Genomic DNA, 13,492 nt, shown 5'->3' with positions numbered 1-13,492 from the left:
TGAGTCTCATTTATTGTGCTTCAAAGTAGCACCATGTTTTTCATATAGAGAGTCTCATATGTTGTCACTTCTATATACTAGTGGTAATTTTTCATTATAGAACTTGGCTTATATATTCCTATGATGGGCATCCTCAAATGCCCTAGGTCTTCGTGAGCAAGCAAGTTGGATGCACACCCACTAGTTTTCTTTTGTTGAGCTTTCATTCATTTATAGCTCTAGTGCATCAGTTGCATGGAAATCCCTACTCCTCATGTTGACATCAATTGATGGGCATCTCCATAGCCCGTTGATTATCCTCGTCAATGTGAGACTTTCTCCTTTTTTGTCTTCTCCACACAATCCCCATCATCATATTCTATTCCACCCATAGTGCTATATCCATGGCTCACGCTCATGTATTGCGTGAAAGTTGAAAAAGTTTGAGATTATTTAAGTACGAAACAATTGCTTGGCTTGTCATCGGGGGTGTAGAATTTGGGAACATTTTTGTGTGACGAAAATGAAGCATAGCCTAATTATATGATTTTGTAGGGATGAACTTTCTTTAGCCATGTTGTTTCGAGAAGACATGATTGCTTTGATTAGTATGCTTGAAGTATTACTATTTCTTATGTCAATATGAACTTTTATTTTGAATCATTTGGATCTGAACATTCATGCCATAATAAAGAAAATTACATTGAGAATTATGCTAGGTAGCATTCCACATCAAAAATTCTGTTTTTATCATTTACCTACTCGAGGACGAGCAGGAATTAAGCCTGGGGATGCTTGATACGTCTCCAACGTATCTATAATTTTGATTGTTCCATGCTATTATATTACCCCTTTTGGATGTTTATGGGCTTTATTTTACACATTTATATCATTTTTGGGACTAACCTACTAACCGGAGGCCCAGCCCGTATTGCTGTTTTTTTGCCTATTTCAGTATTTCGAAGAAAAGGAATATCAAACGGAGTCCAAACGGAATGAAACCTTCGGGAGCGTGATTTTTGGAACGAACGTGATCCAGAGGACTTGGAGTACAAGCCAAGAAGCAGCCAAGGCGGCCATGAGGGTGGAGGGCGCGCCCACCCCTATAGGGCGCGCCCCCCTATCTCGTGGGCCCCTTGGGCGGCCACCGACCTACTTCTTCCTCCTATATATATACCCATGTACCCCGAAAACATCCAGGGAGCCAATGAAAAACAATTTCCACCGCCATAACCTTCTGTATCCGCGAGATCCCATCTTGCAGCCTTCGTCAGTGCTCCGCCGGAGGGGAATCGACCATGGAGGGCTTCTACATCAACACCATAGCCTCTCCGATGAGTTGTGAGTAGTTTACCACAGACCTTCGGGTCCATAGTTATTAGCTAGATGGCTTCTTCTCTCTTTTTGGATGTCAATACAATGTTCTCCCCCTCTCTTGTGGAGATCTATTCGATGTAAACTCTTTTTGCGGTGTGTTTGTCAAGATCCGATGAATTGTGGGTTTATGATCAAGTTTATCTATGAGAAATATTTGAATCTCTCTGAATTTTTTTATGCATGATTGAGTTATCTTTGCAAGTCACTTCGAATTATCAGTTTGGTTTGGCCTACTAGATTGATCTTTCTTGCCATGCGAGAAGTGCTTAGCTTTGGGTTCAATCTTGCGGTGTCCTTACCCAGTGACAGAAAGGGTTGCAACGCACGTATTGTATTGTTGCCATCGAGGATAAAAAGATGGGGTTTATATCATATTGCTTGAGTTTATCCCTCTACATCATGTCATCTTTCTTAATGCGTTACTCTGTTCTTATGAACTTAATACTCTAGATGCATGCTGGATAGCGGTCGATGTGTGGAGTAATAGTAGTAGATGCAGGAAGGAGTCGGTCTACTTGTCACGGACGTGATGCCTATATACATGATCATGCCTAGATAATCTCATAATTATTCGCTTTTCTATCAATTGCTCGACAGTAATTTGTTCACCCTCGTAATACTTATGCTATATTGAGAGAAGCCACTAGTGAAACCTATGGCCCCCGGGTCTATATTTTATCATATAAGCTTTCAATCTACTTTTATTTGCATCTTTACTTTTTGCATCAATATTATAAAATACCAAAAATATATTTTTATTATCATACTATCTCTATCAGATCTCACTTTCGCAAGTGGCCGTGAAGGGATTGACAACCCCTTTATTGCGTTGGTTTCGAGTTCTTTGTTTGTTTGTGTAGGTGCGTGGGACTTTTGAGGAGCCTCCTACTGGATTGATACCTTGGTTCTCAAAAACTGAGGGAAATACTTACGCTACTATTGCTGCATCACCCTTTCCTCTTCAAGGAAAACCAACGCAAGCTCAAGACGTAGCATCTCTTCAATGGATTGTGCCCCGGAGAATTCAACAAAATCAGCCGTCTTGAAAATGCAGAGGAAATTTGGGATACTTAGATTGATATGCACGAAGGGACCGACTCCGTCAAGGAATCCAAGTTGGATGTGCTTCAAAGTCAGCTTGACAAGTTCAAAATGAAGGATGATGAAGGTGTCGCTGAAATGTACTCTAGGCTTGCTCTTATCACAAATGAGATTGTCGGCTTAGGAAGTGAAGAGATGACCGACAAATTCATCATCAAGAAGTGTTGGGGAACGTAGTAATTTCAAAAAAATTCCTACACACACGCAAGATCATGGTGATGTATAGCAACGAGAGGGGAGAGTGTTGTCCACGTACCCTCGTAGACCATAAGCAGAAGCGTTATGACAACGCGGTTGATGTAGTCGTATGTCTTCACGATCCGACCGATCCAAGTACCGAACGTACGGCACCTCCGAGTTCAGCACACGTTCAGCTCGATGACGATCCCCGGACTCCGATCCAGCAGGGTGTCGGGGATGAGTTCCGTCAGCACGACGGCGTGGTGACGATGATGATGTTCTACCGACGCAGGGCTTCGCCTAAGCACCGCAACGATATGACCGAGTTGGAATATGGTGGAGGGGGGCACCGCACACGGCTAAGGAACGATCACGTAGGTCAACTTGTGTGTTCTAGGGTGCCCCCATGCCCCCGTATATAAAGGAGCAAGGGGGGTTGCGGCCGGCCCTAGGAGGAGGCGCGCCGGAGGAGTCCTACTCCCACCGGGAGTAGGACTCCCCCCCTTTCCCTAGTTGGATTAGGACTTGGGGGGGAAGGAAGAGAGGGGGAAAGGAAAGGGGGGCGCCGCCCCCCCCCCTCCTTGTCCAATTCGGACTTGGGGGGAGGGGCGCACGGCAGCCCCTAGGCCTCCTCTCCTCTTCCTCCACTAGGCCCAATAAGGCCCATTAGGTTACCGGGGGGTTCCGGTAACCTCCCGGTACTCCGGTAAAATGCCGATTTCACCCGGAACACTTCCGATGTCCAAACATAGGCTTCCAATATATCAATCTTTATGTCTCGACCATTTCGAGACTCCTCGTCATGTCCGTTATCACATCCGGAACTCCGAACAACATTCGGTACATCAAAACTTATAAACTCATAATAGAACTGTCATCGTAACGTTAAGCGTGCGGACCCTACGGGTTCGAGAACTATGTAGACATGACTTAGAACTATTCTCGGTCAATAACCAATAGCGGAACCTGGATGCTCATATTGGCTCCTACATATTCTATGAAGATCTTTATTGGTCAAACCGCATAACAACATACGTTGTTCCCTTTGTCATCGGTATGTTACTTGCCCGAGATTCGATCGTCGATATCCAATACCTAGTTCAATCTCGTTACCGGCAAGTCTCTTTACTCGTTACGTAATGCATCATTCCGTAACTAACTCATTTAGCTACATTGCTTGCAAGGCTTATAGTGATGTGCATTACCGAGAGGGCCTAGAGATACCTCTCCGACAATCGGAGTGACAAAACCTAATCTCGAAATACGCCAACCCAACATGTACCTTTGGAGACACCTGTAGTGCTCCTTTATAATCACCCAGTTACGTTGTGATGTTTGGTAGCACCCAAAGTGTTCCTCCGGTAAACGGGAGTTGCATAATCTCATAGTTACAGGAACATGTATAAGTCATGAAGAAAGCAATAGCAACATACTAAACGATCAAGTGCTAGGCTAACAGAATGGGTCATGTCAATCACATCATTCTCCTAATGATGTGATCCCATTAATCAAATGACAACACATGTCTATGGTTAGGAAACATAACCATCTTTGATTAATGAGCTAGTCAAGTAGAGGCATACTAGTGACTATATGTTTGTCTATGTATTCACACATGTATCATGTTTGCAGTTAATACAATTCTAGCATGAATAATAAACATTTATCATGATATGAGGAAATAAATAATAAATTTATTATTGCCTCTAGGGCATATTTCCTTTAGTCTCCCACTTGTACTAGAGTCAATAATCTAAATTACACAGTAATGATTCTAACACCCATGGAGTCTTGGTGCTGATCATGTTTTGCTCGTGAAAGAGGCTTAGTCAACGGATCTGCAACATTCAGATCCGTATGTATCTTGCAAATCTCTATATCTCCCACCTGGACTTGGTCCCGGATGGAATTGAAGCGTCTCTTGATGTGCTTGGTCCTCTTGTGAAATCTAGATTCCTTTGCCAAGGCAATTGCACCAGTATTGTCACAGAAGATCTTCATTGGTCCCGATGCACTAGGTATGACACCTAGATCGGAAATGAACTCCTTCATCCAGACTCCTTCATTTGCTGCTTCCGAAGTAGCTATGTACTCCGCTTCACATGTAGATCCCGCCACGACACTTTGTTTAGAACTGCACCAACTTACAGATCCACCGTTTAATAAAAACACGTATCCGGTTTGCGATTTAGAATCGTCCGGATCAGCGTCAAAGCTTGCATCGACGTAACCATTTACGACTAGATCTTTGTCACCTCCATATACGAGAAACATATCCTTAGTCCTTTTCAGGTATTTCAGGATGTTCTTGACCGCTGTCAAGTGATCCACTCCTGGATTACTTTGGTACCTTCCTGTCAAGCTTATTGCTAAGCACACGTCAGGTCTGGTACACAGCATTGCGTACATGATAGAGCCTATGGCTGAAGCATAGGGAACATCTTTCATTTTTTCTCTATCTTCTGTTGTGGTCGGGCATTGAGTCTGACTCAACTTCACACCTTGTAGTATGGGCAAGAACCCTTTCTTTGCCTGATCCATTTTGAACTTTTTCAAAACTTTATCAAGGTATGTGCTTTGTGAAAGTCCTATTAAGCGTCTTGATCTATCTCTATAAATCTTGATGCCCAATATATAAGCAGCTTCACCGAGGTCTTTCATAGAAAAACTTTTATTCAAGTATCCTTTTATGCTATCCAGAAATTCTATATCATTTCCAATTAATAATATGTCATCTACACATAATATCAGAAATGCTACAGAGCTCCCACTCACTTTATTGTAAATACAGGCTTCTCCAAAAGTCTGTATAAAACCATATGCTTTGATCACACTATCAAAGTGTTTATTCCAACTCCGAGATGCTTGCACCAGTCCATAAATGGATCGTTGGAGCTTGCACACTTTGTTAGCACCTTTTGGATCAACAAAACCTTCTGGTTGCATCATATACAACTCTTCTTCCAGAAATCCATTCAAGAATGCATTTTTGACATCCATTTGCCAAATTTCATAATCATAAAATGCGACAGTTGCTAACATGATTCAGACAGACTTAAGCATCGCTACGGGTGAGAAAGTCTCATCATAGTCAACCCCTTGAACTTGTCGAAAACCTTTTGCAACAAGTCGAGCTTTATAGATAGTTACATTACCATCAGCGTCAGTCTTCTTCTTAAAAATCCATTTATTCTCAATGGCTTGCCGATCATCGGGCAAGTCAACCAAAGTCCATACTTTGTTCTCATACATGGATCCCATCTCAGATTTCATGGCCTCTAGCCATTTTGCGGAATCTGGGCTCATCATCGCTTCCTCATAGTTCGTAGGTTCATCATGGTCAAGTAACATGACTTCCAGAATAGGATTACCATACCACTCTGGTGCTGATCTTACTCTGGTAGACCTACGAGGTTCAGTAGAAACTTGATCTGAAGTTTCATGATCAATATCATTAGCTTCCTCGCTAATTGGTGTAGTTGTCACAGGAACCGGTTCTTGTGATGAACTACTTTCCAATAAGGGAGCAAGTACAGTCACCTCATCAAGTTCTACTTTCCTCCCACTCACTTCTTTTGAGAGAAACTCCTTCTCTAGAAAGGATCCGAATTTAGCGACAAAAATCTTGCCCTCAGATATGTGATAGAAGGTGTACCCAACAGTCTCTTTTGGGTATCCTATGAAGACACATTTCTCCGATTTGGGTTCGAGCTTATCTGGTTGAAGTTTCTTCACATAAGCATCGCAGCCCCAAACTTTAAGAAACGACAACTTTGGTTTCTTGCCAAACCACAGTTCATGAGGCGTCGTCTCAACGGATTTTGATGGTGCCCTATTTAACGTGAATGCGGCCGTCTCTAAAGCATATCCCCAAAACGATAGCGGTAAATCAGTAAGAGACATCATAGATCGCACCATATCTAGTAAAGTACGATTACGATGTTTGGACACACCGTTTCGTTGTGGTGTTCCGGGTGGCGTGAGTTGCGAAACTATTCCGCATTGTTTCAAATGTAAACCAAACTCATAACTCAAATATTCTCCTCCACGATCAGATCGTAGAAATTTTATTTTCTTGTTACGATGATTTTCCACTTCACTCTGAAATTCTTTGAACTTTTCAAATGTTTCAGACTTGTGTTTCATTAAGTAGATATACCCATATCTGCTTAAATCATCTGTTAAGGTGAGAAAATAACGATACCCGCCGCGAGCCTCAACATTCATTGGACCACAAACATCAGTATGTATGATTTCCAACAAATCAGTTGCTCGCTCCATAGTTCCGGAGAACGGCGTTTTAGTCATCTTGCCCATGAGGCACGGTTCGCAAGTACCAAGTGATTCATAATCACGTGATTCCAAAAGTCCATCATTATGGAGTTTCTTCATGCGCTTTATACCGATATGACCTAAACGGCAGTGCCACAAATAAGTTGCACTATCATTATCAGCTCTACATCTTTTGGCTTCAACACTATGAATATGTGTATCACTACTATCAAGATTCAATAAAAATAGACCACTCTTCAAGGGTGCATGACCATAAAAGATATTACTCATATAAATAGAACAACCATTATTCTCTTACTTAAATGAATAATCGTCTCGCATCAAACAAGATCCAGATATAATGTTCATGCTCAACGCTGGCACCAAATAACAATTATTTAGGTCTAAAACTAATCTCGATGGTAGATGTAGAGGTAGCGTGCCGACTACGATCACATCGACTTTGGAACCATTTCCCACGCGCATCGTCACCTCGTCCTTAGCCAATCTTCACTTAATCCGTAGTCCCTGTTTCAAGTTGCAAATATTAGCAACAGAACCAGTATCAAATACCCAGGTACTACTGCGAGCATTAGTAAGGTACACATCAATAACATGTATATCACATATACCTTTGTTCACTTTGCCATCCTTCTTATCCGCCAAATACTTGGGGCAGTTCCGCTTCCAGTGTCTAGTCTGCTTGCAGTAGAAGCACTCAGTTTCAGGCTTAGGTCCAGACTTGGGTTTCTTCTCTTGAGCAGCAACTTGTTTGCTGTTCTTCTTGAAGTTTCCCTTCTTCTTCCCTTTGCCCTTTTTCTTGAAACTGGTGGTCTTGTTGACCATCAACACTTGATGCTCCTTCTTGATTTCTACCTCCGCGGCTTTTAGCATTCCGAAGAGCTCGGGAATAGTCTTGTCTATCCCTTGCATATTATAGTTCATCACGAAGCTCTTGTAGCTTGGTGGCAGTAATTGAAGAATTCTGTCAATGACACTATCATTAGGAAGATTAACTCCCAGTTGAATCAAGTGATTATTATACCCAGACATTTTGAGTATGTGTTCACTGATAGAACTATTCTCCTCCATCTTGCAGCTATAGAACTTATTGGAGACTTCATATCTCTCAATCCGGGCATTTGCTTGAAATATTAACTTCAACTCCTGAAACATCTCATATGCTCCATGACGTTCAAAACGTCGTTGAAGACCCGGTTCTAAGCCGTAAAGCATGGCACACCGAACTATCGAGTAGTCATCAGCTTTGCTCTGCCAGACGTTCTTAACATCGTCGGTTGCATTAGCAGCAGGCCTGGCACCCAGTGGTGCTTCCAGGACGTAATTCTTCTGTGCAGCAATGAGGATAATCCTCAGGTTACGGACCCAGTCCGTGTAATTGCTACCATCATCTTTCAACTTTGCTTTCTCAAGGAACGCATTAAAATTCAACGGAACAACAGCACGAGCCATCTATCTACAACAAACATAGACAAGCAAAATACTATCAGGTACTAAGTTCATGATAAATTTAAGTTCAATTAATCATATTACTAAAGAACTCCCACTTATATAGACATCCCTCTAATCTTCTAAGTGATTACGTGATCCATATCAACTACACCATGTCCGATCGTCACGTGAGATGGAGTAGTTTCAATAGTGAACATCAATATGTTGATCATATCTACTATATGATTCACGCTCGACCTTTCGGTCTCCGTGTTCCGAGGCCATATCTGTTATATGCTAGGCTTGTCAAGTTTAACCTGAGTATTCCGTGTGTGCAACTGTTTTGCACCCGTTGTATTTTAACGTAGAGCCTATCACACCCGATCATCACGTGGTGTCTCAGCACGAAGAACTTTCGCAACGGTGCATACTCAGGGAGAACACTTCTTGATAATTTTAGTGAGAGATCATCTTAAAATGCTACCGTCAATCAAAGCAAGATAAGACGCATAAAGGATAAACATTACATGCAATCAATATAAGTGATATGATATGGCCATCATCATTTTGTGCTTGTGATCTCCATCTTCAAAGAACCGTCGTGATCACCATCGTCACCGGCGCGACACCTTGATCTCCATCGTAGCATCGTTGTCGTTACACCATCTATTGCTTCTACGACTATCACTACCGCTTAGTGATAAAGTAAAGCAATTACAGGGTGTTCGCATTTCATACAATAAAGCGACAACCATATGGCTCCTGCCAGTTGCCGATAACTTCGGTTACAAAACATGATCATCTCATACAATAAAATATAGCATCACGTCTTGACCATATCACATCACAACATGCCCTGCAAAAACAAGTTAGACGTCCTCTACTTTGTTGTTGCAAATTTTATGTGGCTGCTACGTGCTGAGCAAGAACCTGTTCTTACCTACGCATCAAAACCACAACGATAGTTCGTCAAGTTAGTGCTGTTTTAACCTTCGCAAGGACCGGGCGTAGCCACACTCGATTCAGCCAAAGTGAGAGAGACAGACACCCGCCAGTCACCTTTAAGCACGAGTGCTCGTAGCGGTGAAACCAGTCTCACGTAAGCGTACGCGTAATGTCGGTCCGGGCCGCTTCATCTCACAATACCGCTGAGCCAAAGTATGACATGCTGGTAAGCAGTATGGCTTGTATCGCCCACAACTCACTTGTGTTCTACTCGTGCATATGACATCTACGCATAAAACCAGGCTCGGATGCCACTGTTGGGGAACGTAGTAATTTCAAAAAAAAATCCTACGCACACGCAAGATCATGGTGATGCATAGCAACGAGAGGGGAGAGTGTTGTCCACGTACCCTCGTAGACCGTAAGTGGAAGCGTTATGACAACGCGGTTGATGTAGTCGTATGTCTTCACGATCCGACCGATCCAAGTACCGAACGTACGGCACCTCCGAGTTCAGCACACGTTCAGCTCGATAATGATCCCCGGACTCCGATCCAGCAGGGTGTCGGGGATGAGTTCCGTCAGCATGACGGCGTGGTGACGATGATGATGTTCTACCGACGCAGGGCTTCGCCTAAGCACCGCAACGATATGACTGAGGTGGAATATGGTGGAGGGGGGCACCGCACACGGCTAAGTAATGATCACGTAGGTCAACTTGTGTGTTCTAGGGTGCCCCCATGCCCCCGTATATAAAGGAGCAAGGGGGGGTGCAGCCGGCCCTAGGAGGAGGCGCGCCGGAGGAGTCCTACTCCCACCGGGAGTAGGACTCCCCCCCTTTCCCTAGTTGGATTAGGACTTGGGGGGGGGGAAGGAAGAGAGGGGGAAAGGAAAGGGGGGCGTCGCCACCCCTCCTTGTCCAATTCGGACTTGGGGGGGGGGGAGGGGCGCGCGGCAGCCCCTAGGCCTCCTCTCCTCTTCCTCCACTAGGCCCAATAAGGCCCATTAGGTTACCGGGGGGTTCCGGTAACCTTCCGGTACTCTGGTAAAATGCCGATTTCACCCGGAACACTTCCGATGTCCAAACATAGGCTTCCAATATATCAATCTTTATGTCTCGACCATTTCGAGACTCCTCGTCATGTCCGTGGTCACATCCGGAACTCCGAACAACCTTCGTTACATCAAAACTTATAAACTCATAATAGAACTGTCATCGTAACGTTAAGCGTGCGGACCCTACGGGTTCGAGAACTATGTAGACATGACTTAGAACTATTCTCGGTCAATAACCAATAGCGGAACCTGGATGCTCATATTGGCTCCTACATATTCTACGAAGATCTTTATCGGTCAAACCGCATAACAACATACGTTGTTCCCTTTGTCATCGGTATGTTACTTGCCCGAGATTCGATCGTCGGTATCCAATACCTAGTTCAATCTCGTTACCGGCAAGTCTCTTTACTCGTTACGTAATGCATCATTCCGTAACTAACTCATTTAGCTACATTGCTTGCAAGGCTTATAGTGATGTGCATTACCGAGAGGGCCCAGAGATACCTCTCCGACAATCGGAGTGACAAAACCTAATCTCGAAATACGCCAACCCAACATGTACCTTTGGAGACACCTGTAGTGCTCCTTTATAATCACCCAGTTACATTGTGACGTTTGGTAGCACCCAAAGTGTTCCTCCGGTAAATGGGAGTTGCATAATCTCATAGTTACAGGAACATGTATAAGTCATGAAGAAAGCAATAGCAACATACTAAACGATCAAGTGCTAGGCTAACGGAATGGGTCATGTCAATCACATCATTCTCCTAATAATGTGATCCCATTAATCAAATGACAACACATGTCTATGGTTAGGAAACATAACCATCTTTGATTAATGAGCTAGTCAAGTAGAGGCATACTAGTGACTATATGTTTGTCTATGTATTCACACATGTATCATGTTTCTAGTTAATACAATTCTAGCATGAATAATAAACATTTATCATGATATGAGGAAATAAATAATAACTTTATTATTGCCTCTAGGGCATATTTCCTTCAAGAAGATCCTAAGAGCTTTGGACAGAAAATATGATACCGTGTGCACATTGATCCAAATGATGCCCAATTACAAAGATCCCAAGCCAACGGAAGTCATTGGAAGAAGTGTTGCTCATGAGATGTCACTCAAGGATAAGGAGGAGCTCCACAACAAGTCAAGTGGTGCTTACAAAGCCTCATGTGAAGCTCCCACATCATCAACTAAGATACAAACCTTCAATGAAGAATGGAGCCTAATGGTGAAGAACTTCAACAAGTTCTACAAGAGTAGAAGCAAGGAAAGAAGTTCTAAGTCAAGGTCCTACAATGACAAAAGATCTTCTAGTCGTGAGTGTAATTGCTACAATTGTGGGAGACCCGGACACTATTCCAATGAGTGTATGGCACCCTACAAAAGAAGAGAAGATTTTCCAAAAAGAAGAAGTGGAAGAGAAGAATCACCATCAAGAGAAAGAAGGAGTAGAGATGATCGTTATGAACGAAGGACATCCCAGAGAAGCAAGGATTCGGAAAGGAAGGACAAGTCATCAAGGAGCTACACAAAACGAAGACATCAAGCTCATGTTGGTGAATGGGTATCCGGCTCCGACTCCGACAATCACTCCGAGAGAAGCTATCACTCCGGATCCGAATATACTCAAGATGAAGGTGTTGCCGGTCTAGGACTTGTGTCAACCAACTCCTATGACATATTTGATTCACCAAATGAAGGACTTGGAAGATGCTTCATGGCTAAAGGCCCAAAGGTATCACACCCCGAGTATGTTGATTTCAATAGTGATGAAGATGACTTGTTAGGTGATGATGATTTACTTGTTGACAACTCTAGTGATGAATACTATGATGAAACGTAAATTAATCATGCTAATCAAGATAATTTGAATGAGAATGATAAGGAGAAGATTGAGCTCCTAACTAAAGAACTAAGCACTCTTAAGTTAGCTCATGAAACTATCTTAGGAGATCATCGAGAACTTTTAAGGACTCATGAGAAGTTACGCTTTGAAAAACTCAACCATGAGCAAGAACATGCGTTCTTAAAAGCAATCAATGATGATCTTCGGAAGAAAAGTTCTTCTTACATTGCCAAGCGTTTACTCTTATCTACTTACATGCCTCAAGTCAAGTCTAGTAACAAGAACAAGAAAGATTCTTCCTCTAGTAGTAACAATAATCATGCTAAATCCAATGTTGTTGCTTCTAGTAGTTCTCTTGATTCCACTAATGATTCTCTTAGCCAAGTTACACTTGAGCAAGAAAATAGCTTATTGAAGGGAATTATAGAGAAAGGTGTTTACAAGAGCCTTGCCGGGAGTAAGCAATTCGAGGAAATTGTACGCAAGCAAGGAAGGCACCAGTAGAACCTAGGTGTTGGTTTTGCACGAAAGTTCAATGCTAATGGAGTTGAGTGGGAAGAAGATCAATACCCCAAGACAAAGTTTGTTCCTCAATAAGAGAAGTATGATCCTACTTCTTTCAAGGGGACACAAGCTCAAGATGATCTTCCACCACAAGACCACAAGCAAAAAGGCAAGGATAAGCTTCAAGAGGAGATTGATGCATTTGAAGAAGCTCCTAAGGCCTTGGTCAAGTGGGTTCCCAAGACTACATCAAGTTCTTCTTCATCAAGTACGACTACAACTCCAAGGATTCCCATCAAGATGATGTGGATCCCGAAGAAGAAGAACTGGAGAGTTCTTGAGGGTGACTCCGCCAACATATTTCACTCTTATCATTTGGCAATGACAAGTGCAATCAACTTCCACGTCTTGCACTAGTTCAAGGAGTCACAAACCCTCTTGTTGGTAAGACAAGGGGCAAGGTGACCATAATGCTTTCATAGACATCATCTTGTGTGTGTGCATCATTCTATGTCTATGGATATCCTTGTTTGTTCCTTGTGGGACTAACCCGTGTAGGTATTGAAAGTGCAACTCACTCCAGTGGATTGCTCCAAATGATCTACATCAACATTGAGCATCCACATCTTCAACACCTACATGAAGTCATCATCGACAAAACCCAAGGTTAGTTCATCCCTCTTAGGGGGGATCTCACATCTAGGGGAGCTTTACTCAAAGAATTGAGCCAAAGCAACTCTAATGGTGTGAACACAACAATG

The sequence above is a fragment of the Triticum aestivum genome, chromosome 4B (genome assembly GCF_018294505.1).
Source record: "Triticum aestivum cultivar Chinese Spring chromosome 4B, IWGSC CS RefSeq v2.1, whole genome shotgun sequence".
NCBI lineage: Eukaryota > Viridiplantae > Streptophyta > Magnoliopsida > Poales > Poaceae > Triticum > Triticum aestivum.
The sequence above is the reverse complement of the archived record's forward strand: the minus strand, read 5'-3'. Positions refer to the sequence as shown.